Source organism: Ochotona princeps, chromosome 5 (assembly GCF_030435755.1).
Source record: "Ochotona princeps isolate mOchPri1 chromosome 5, mOchPri1.hap1, whole genome shotgun sequence".
NCBI classification, from domain to species: Eukaryota; Metazoa; Chordata; class Mammalia; order Lagomorpha; family Ochotonidae; genus Ochotona; species Ochotona princeps.
The window spans coordinates 39,563,294-39,571,094 of record NC_080836.1 but is presented as its reverse complement, the minus strand read 5'-3'; positions in this window follow the sequence as shown (position 1 = coordinate 39,571,094).

Below are 7,801 nucleotides of genomic sequence, written 5' to 3'. Positions count from 1 at the left end.
AAAAAATGGTCCGGCTGAGACTAGCAGCTCTGTTGTTCAAACTTTGCATACTATGCTCCTTTAAACATGTTCCCCAGTTGTTCTTAAATAAGAAAATGTGTTTTTCCAGTTCAATGTCTGTTTTTCCAATTGAATCACAGTGATCGAATAACTGCATCCACTATATGCATTGCTACCTCCTTCCAGTGCCTAGCACAATGCTGGGTACACATTCGGAGCACATTTAATGAACAAACATAAATAACTATCTCCAGGGAGCTCTGCTAGCACAACCTGGTCTTGTTTTCTTGGTTAAACAAGAATCAAAAATCAAAAAACGGCTTTGAAAAGGGCCAAGGAAGTGTAATTTGACCACCAGCAAGCTCATTTGGGATGAAAATGTTCAGTTCTGACACATACACCCTGGGCAAGTGCTGAAAGCAGAAGCAGCCTGCCTGAGGGTGATGGTAAACATTAAGCTCCTTGGCCAGTGCCTTCCTCCTCCACCTCCTCCTTTGGCTCCTAAGGGGACCTTTAGAAAGACTTTTGTTTAGTGAGAGTTCTCTATTAGCTTCCAGCAAATAGGGTATGAAGTGGTGTGTGCTTTTTGCCCTTTGTTCTCTGGCGAGGGAAAAGCCTGGAGGCGGTAGGAGTGAAGGTTGGTAGCACAATTGCCTTCTCATTCAAATGTTAAAGAGAGGTTTTGCTCTTGCTTTAGGACAATCTAAGAGTTGTAGAGGTCTGGAAGAGATCCTCTATCCTTCCTTCTGGCAGCTCATTTCCTGTAGGCCTAGGTAAACTGCCATTAATAGCAAATCCAGAGCGGTGAAACTGTAGTCGACACTGCCTTCAAGCATCTCTGGGAGGTGAGATAGTGTAGGAAAGTTGAATGCTAAATTTACAGGGAAGACCCCCAGTTGAAATGCAGGATGTGTGAAACCCCATGAGTGTGAAGCTGGCCAGAAATCCTGGCGTTTTCCCAGCATTCTCCCCACCCAGTGGAAGGCTAAAGTTAGTCTGAAGGCGGACTTATTCCAGATGATATGTTTTCCAAGTGTTTGATGCCCACATGGGTATGGATCTGGCTTTTGAGGTCATGACATCTACACAGTTTGGAGCACTCTCCAAATTGAGTAAAAGAAAATTATGGAGAAATTCAGGTACGAGGCTTTGGTTCATGAAGACCTTGAGTTTTAGGATGTGTGTACATCTACCCCAGGTAATGTGCTGAGGCTTTGAAGCCCTTCAACAGGTGACTCTCTACCTTAAGCCTTAATTGAGTAATCTGCAAAATGAAACCCTGAGTGCCTCCCCGCACAGGGATAAGGTAAAGATTTAGGAGACAATGTCAATGGAAGAACTGGGAATCTGAAAGGAAATGCACATTGCCTGTTTGGGAATTTAAGATTCCTTGCCACCACTTTCAGTTTTTTAGGGCTCTTTGGTTGGTTTTTTCTTCCCCCATTTATTTAAAAGGCAAAGACACAGAGGTAAAGACAAAGATGTTGCATCCTGCAACAGCCAGGGTAAGTCAAACTGAAGTCAGGAGCCTGCAACTCAATCCAAGGATCCCACGTGGTGGCAGAGACTGTGGGACTGAGTAATCATCATTAGGTGCCTCCCCAGCTGCACATTATCAGGAAGCTGACTTGGGAGCAGAACCAGGACATGGGTACCTTCTGCAGCATCTTCACTGCTGTACTGAATGTCTGCCCCTCTTTCAGTCTGTGTGTGTGTGTGTGTGCAGGTACTGCTGTTTTTGAAATATGTACTGCTACTTGGAGACTTAAGGAAAATTCCCCCAAAATTCCCAAAATGGCAGCTGCGATCAACGTATTTTTAAAATAAAGTTAATTTTCTTTCTTTTTGTTTTATTTTTAGCTTTACTGTTCCTTTTGTGTTTTTCTTTGCTTTCTCCTTAAAAGATCCAGTCCAATGTTTTTGCTTGATTATTTGTTTGGATTATGTGTATAGTCTTCTTCAGGGCCTAACTTGGTCTGCTTTGATTCGCATGAGCTCGCATGTGTGTGTTTGTGTGTGTGTGCGCACGAGCACATTTGTGAGTACATATATATGCTGAAGATTACATTATTTGTTATCCCTGACATTTACTGTCCCTTACCAGCTCTGTGTTTATAATTTGAAAGCATCTGAGTTTATAACAAATCGAAACCTGCTAATAAACCGGAGAAGTAGGACAGGACGAAGAAGGGAAAGGATGGTGGTGTGAATCCTGTATAGCAAGCAGGGCACACTCTTGGGGCTAGTTAGGGAACTTCAGGCTTGCTCTGCTTGGTTCACCTTCCAGATTTGTCAGTTACCAGTTTTTAGCCTGTAGCTGCATGTATTTGAACTTCCTAAGTCTCTCTTTGCTTCTCTTTGAAACTAAGATATTTATAGGATTTTTCTAAGAGTTTCACTGTGAGGATTAAAATGAGAAAATCCTCCCAAACTGCTAAGAACAGTAACTGGAACAGGGCAAACCCTCAATCAATGCTGGTTGTTAGCAAGAGCACCTCCTATACAGCTTGCCATGAGCTGTATATATATATATATCACTCATGATCACAGTACTGGGAGGGTAAATGATCTGCCCCACATGGCAAACCTAAGGGTGTAGAGAAGAAGCTGGCTTTAATGATCCTTTATTTGCTCCATTTTTATCAACTCAAAGACCTGAGGATTACTATGATGAGTTGTTATTCCCAAGTATTAAATGTGGGGGAAAATGTGTCTTGATAAAAGTAGAACAGTGCTCTCTCCACAATAATACAACTGACATCTCTCCTAGATTCTTCTCATTTGTACATCATCCCATAGAAGTGCCCACTGACAGCAATTTTTTTCAAGATTTATTTTATTTTTATTGAAAAGTCAGATACAAGGAGAGGAGGAGAGACAGAGAGGAAGTTCTTCTGTCTGATGATTCACTCCCCAACTGACTGCAATGGCCGGTGCTGCCCCTACCTGAAGCCAGGAGCCAGGAACTTCTTCCAGATCTCCCATGCGGGTGCAGGCTTCCAAAGCTTTGGGCCGTCCTCAACTGCTTTCTCAGGCCACAAGCAGGGAGCTGGATGGGAAGTGGGGACACCGGGATTAGAATTGGTGCTCATGTCAGATCCCGGCACATTCAAGGAAAGGACTTTAGCCGCTAGGCCACTGCTTCAGGCCTGTGACAGCAATTTTTATTAGCTAGAGTATGCAGAGACATTGGTGTGGATTCTTGTAGTTTTGTATTCCATTGTTATCTCTTTAAGATTTGATGGAGATAGAAAGATCACCCTTTTCCCAACTAAAGAAAACCACTAAGCAACTACATGATGATTTTTTACTGTTTTCTTGTCTTGGTTTTCAGTGGATACACTCTATGAACACTTCAGCTAAGGTTAGGGAGACCTGATTGCAAATCTCCCTGTGAAAAAGACTAATGGGGCCCGGCTGCGTGGCCTAGCGGCTAAAGTCCTCGCCTTGAAAGCCCTGGGATCCCATATGGGCGCCGGTTCTAATCCCGGAAGCTCCACTTCCCATCCAGCTCCCTGCTTGTGGCCTGGGAAAGCAGTTGAGGACGGCCCAATGCATTGGGACACTGCACCCGCGTGGGAGACCTGGAAGAGGTTCCAGGTTCCCGGCTTCGGATCGGCGCGCATCGGCCCGTTGCGGCTCACTTGGGGAGTGAATCATCGGACGGAAGATCTTCCTCTCTGTCTCTCCTCTGTATATATCTGGCTGTAATAAAATGAATAAATCTTTAAAAAAAAAAAGAAAAAGACTAATGAATAATATAAGCCAATTATTTGATGTGGAAGAACTGTGTTCAATTGCGATGGATAAAGAGACACATTAAAACTAGCTGGTCAAAAGAATAGCCACCTGAGCCTGGCATGATACTTCAATGGCTAAATCCTCACCTTGCATGCAGCCAGGATTCCATATGGGTGCCAACTCATGTCCCAGCTGCTCCATTTCTCGTCCATCTCCCTGTTTGTGGCCTGGAAAAGCAGCAGAAGATGGCCCAAAGCCTTGGAATCCTGCACCCACTTGGTAGACCCAGAAGAAGATCCTGGCTCCTTGCTTAGCTTTTGGCTACTGCAGCCACTTAAGGAGTGAACCAGTAGGTAGAAAGGTGCAAGATCTTTGTCTCTAGATCTCCTTTTCTCTGTAAAATTGCCTTTCAGGGAAAAAAAAGCCACCCTCACATCCCCAATCCTAACTCTAACACATTACCAGCTCATGTGGAAAGCCAGACACTCCCAAGTCTTTAGATTCCCTGGCCTCATTTTTCAGATCCTGTTGATTTTGATTTTATTTTTGTCGTTTTCTTACATGATTTTAGATAACCCCCATACGTGAAATAACATATAAGTGTATGGATATACAGCATATAAGGAAGGAATACTTCTAGGGCAGGCATTATGACACAGATATAAATGCTGCAGTTGGAATGACCACTTTCTGTATCAGATTTCCTCTTGGAGGCCAGCTCCTCCACTTCTGATTCAGTTTCTTGCTAATACACTTGGAGGCAGCGGAGTTCCTGCAACTACACGGGATATCAAGTTGAAGTTTCTGGCTCCTATCTTCAACTTGGCTCAATCTTATCTGTTGCAGGTGTTATATGAAAGTTCTCTGTCTTCTTGCTACCACTCTGCCTTTCAAATATGTATTTTTTATATATAAATAAATAAGGAACTGTACTTTGAGGGAAAAAAAGCAACTCATTTTCACATCAACTGTCAAAATTATAATCAAAGGTCTGAGCAGGGAATCAGCAGTCTGTTCTAATCAGAAGCACAAGATTTCAAAAGTTGGAAGTTTCTCACACAAGTTTACCTTGAAAACCAAAATGTGCATTTTCACCTTGATGGTCCTTCTGTAACTATTTGTTTGGCTGCTGAAATTTCCTCTTCTTGACTTTAACATTGAGAATTTGCTTATAATCCTGCTTCCGGTCTGGTTTTGTCTGAAACAGACTCTTCTCGGGGGAATCCATCCCTCTCATCTTCATACACCTGTGTATCGTGGATTCTCCAAATATTTTTCCCTGGTCCCAGCCACACTTTTCATTTCTGAAAAACTTAGATTGATTGGACACCACAATTCCTCGCAGTCAACCAAGACCACTATGTCACATTTTCCCATGACTTTTGTCTTTGCTGAGATACACAGCTATTTGCCTAGATGTTTGTTACATTCTTTGTGTCTTTGTTGTGTGTCCTACCATTTCTCTGGACCAGACTGTTGCTTTCTTTTAAAAAAAAAGGTGCAAGTGAAGAGAGACAAACCACAGGCAGTCTGAGAAGCAGCCACGGTGTGATGAGCATGCGACCCAGAACTTGAAAGATAATCTGCTTCAGTGGAAAAGGGGAGAAGAAAAGCACAACATCAATAGAGGTATTTCAAGCACAATAGGCACAACCAGTATCAGACAAGCACAGAGCTGGTGGAGTTTTGGGGATGGATGGGTTTGCACAGAAATTCCCAGTGCTTAGAATGGACAGAGATGCTCATTTCAGGAATACTGCAATCTGATCTCTACACCATGGGAAAAAAAAACCACACATCTACAAGGCAAGAACATGTTATATAACTGTTGTGATAGCTAAAAAAAATAAATCATAGAAGCACTTATTCATGGCAAAAGAAACTGATGCATAACATTTTGTTCTTAGAATCCATTGTTCTGATGAGTAGCGGCTTGTGGGAGAATGGAGTATAAAAGATGAAAGCTACAAGAGATGACTCTGTGTTTGGTAGCCTTGGTGCTTAATGGCATGATTAACTTTGAGGAGAAACAAAAACCAAGCTCTGTGTTTGTGAATATCAGCAATGTTCAGTGTCAAACATGTGGAGTAAATGTATCAGTGGGATATACAGGTAGAGATGTCCAAAACAAACTATTGCCTCTGGAAGGATGATCTCCTGGAACTCTATTCCCAGCTCCCTGTGAGATACATAACTTTTATTTATACACTCTGTCAATACAAAGACAACCTGTGTATCCTCAAAATCGTCGTAGTCTTTTTTTGCCATAAACCAGCTTCAACCTCATCACTGCTCTATTTGGGCTAATGATATTTTCATTTCACAAACTCTTTGCTAGGACCTATGCGCTATTGCCAATTTCTCCAAATCCTGCAATGCCCATCTTCACTTAAACACCAACACTTATTGATTTGTCCTTTACAGGATCTCTTACTTCCACCTATCTTCTGCTCTTTCGGTTACTATTTGCCAAATTCTTCCCAGCTCTTTTTACGGCCCTGTGCCTTCATCCTGTCCTCTAATAAGGTTGCTCTTTGTAAAACTCTAAATTGATTTTATTGCTCTCTTCCTCACAATTAACTGATGTTAGAATTTCTTAATATTGTGGAAGTCATAACAAGCATAGCCTATACATTTTTAGATTTATTTGTTTACTTAAAAAGGTTGAGTCTCTCTCTGTCTCTCCCTCCCCCCCCACACACACATTCACATCCACCGAAAGAGAGAGAGAGAGAGAGAGAGAGAGAGAGATCATCTATTTGCTGTTTCACTCCTCAAATATCCATGACAACTAGGGCTTGACCAGCCTGAAGCCAGGAACTAAGAACTTACATGCTGGCAGAGACCAAAGTACTTGGGCCATCATCCACTCCCTCCCCTGCCACATTACTCAGAAACTGTATCAGAAGTGGAGGAGCCAAGATTCAAACTGGCACTTCAATCTAGGATGCGGACATTCTAAGTGGCAACCTAATCTGCTGTGCCCCAATCCTCACCCTCATAACTTAGCATTCTATCTAGCTAAATGGGATCTGCTTAGCATTCTAGTGATCCACTCTTCTTTCTCCAAGCCTTGTTTCATTGCCTGTAATTTTATCTGTGTATGTGAAGAACGACAGATAATTTTTGAAGTTCAGGAAGAGAGGTGTTCAATCCTCTGTCAGAGTTGCAGATGGAACTCTGATGGACATATCTGGGCTTCAGTCACAGATCTGAAGATGTTGCAAAGAAAGGGGAAAAGAGGAAGTGAGGAAATAAGGAAGAGGAGATTATAGATAGGCTGTTTAAGAGTTGGCTGTGAATGAAATCAGGGCTCTCAGAGCTGATCCAAATAGCCAGTGTATAGATTGCAAGGGACCCTCCACTTCCTTCTGAGCTCCTCCACAGGAGAAACCTGGTCTTGATTCTTTTTGGCTCCAAGCCCCAGCACAAAACTTGCATATAGATGTTTTCAGTGAATGATTCTTAAATAAATTGTCTGTATTGATGCATCTGCTTCAATTAAAGTGTGTCGATTCCTTCACTATGCCTTTGGATGAAATCTTGGAACCATAAAGATGTCTTTTGCTTTTGATGTGCTTTTTCTACACAACCAGAACAAAATGGGGGGAGTGAGACAGCAGCACACAAGGACTTTAAAATACAGGATTCAATGGAAGCATCGATTGATTTCAACATTGCCTTATTTGTCAGTACATTTCCAGAATTACACTCGACTTTCTGTCTCATTTCCAGTTATAAGCAACTTCAATCTTTAACTCTTTCCAACCACAATCATTCATGATTAGCCACTGCCCTTGTCATGTCGATATCATCTGTTTTCCCTGTTAATAAACATCATACGCTGTGCTAGTTGCTAATGAAGTTCATTCTCTCTGCCTCCACCTCTTCTCCATCTTGCCAGACCATTTGGAATTCTAATCCTGTCCTGGACGCTCGCCTTCCTAACTGACGATGGGTGTCATCTGCTAACAGCATGCTATCATCTGTCAGTGTTAGGAGCTTATTTTCTATTCTACCCATGTAAATCATTGATGAAATATTAAGGAATCAGCTATAG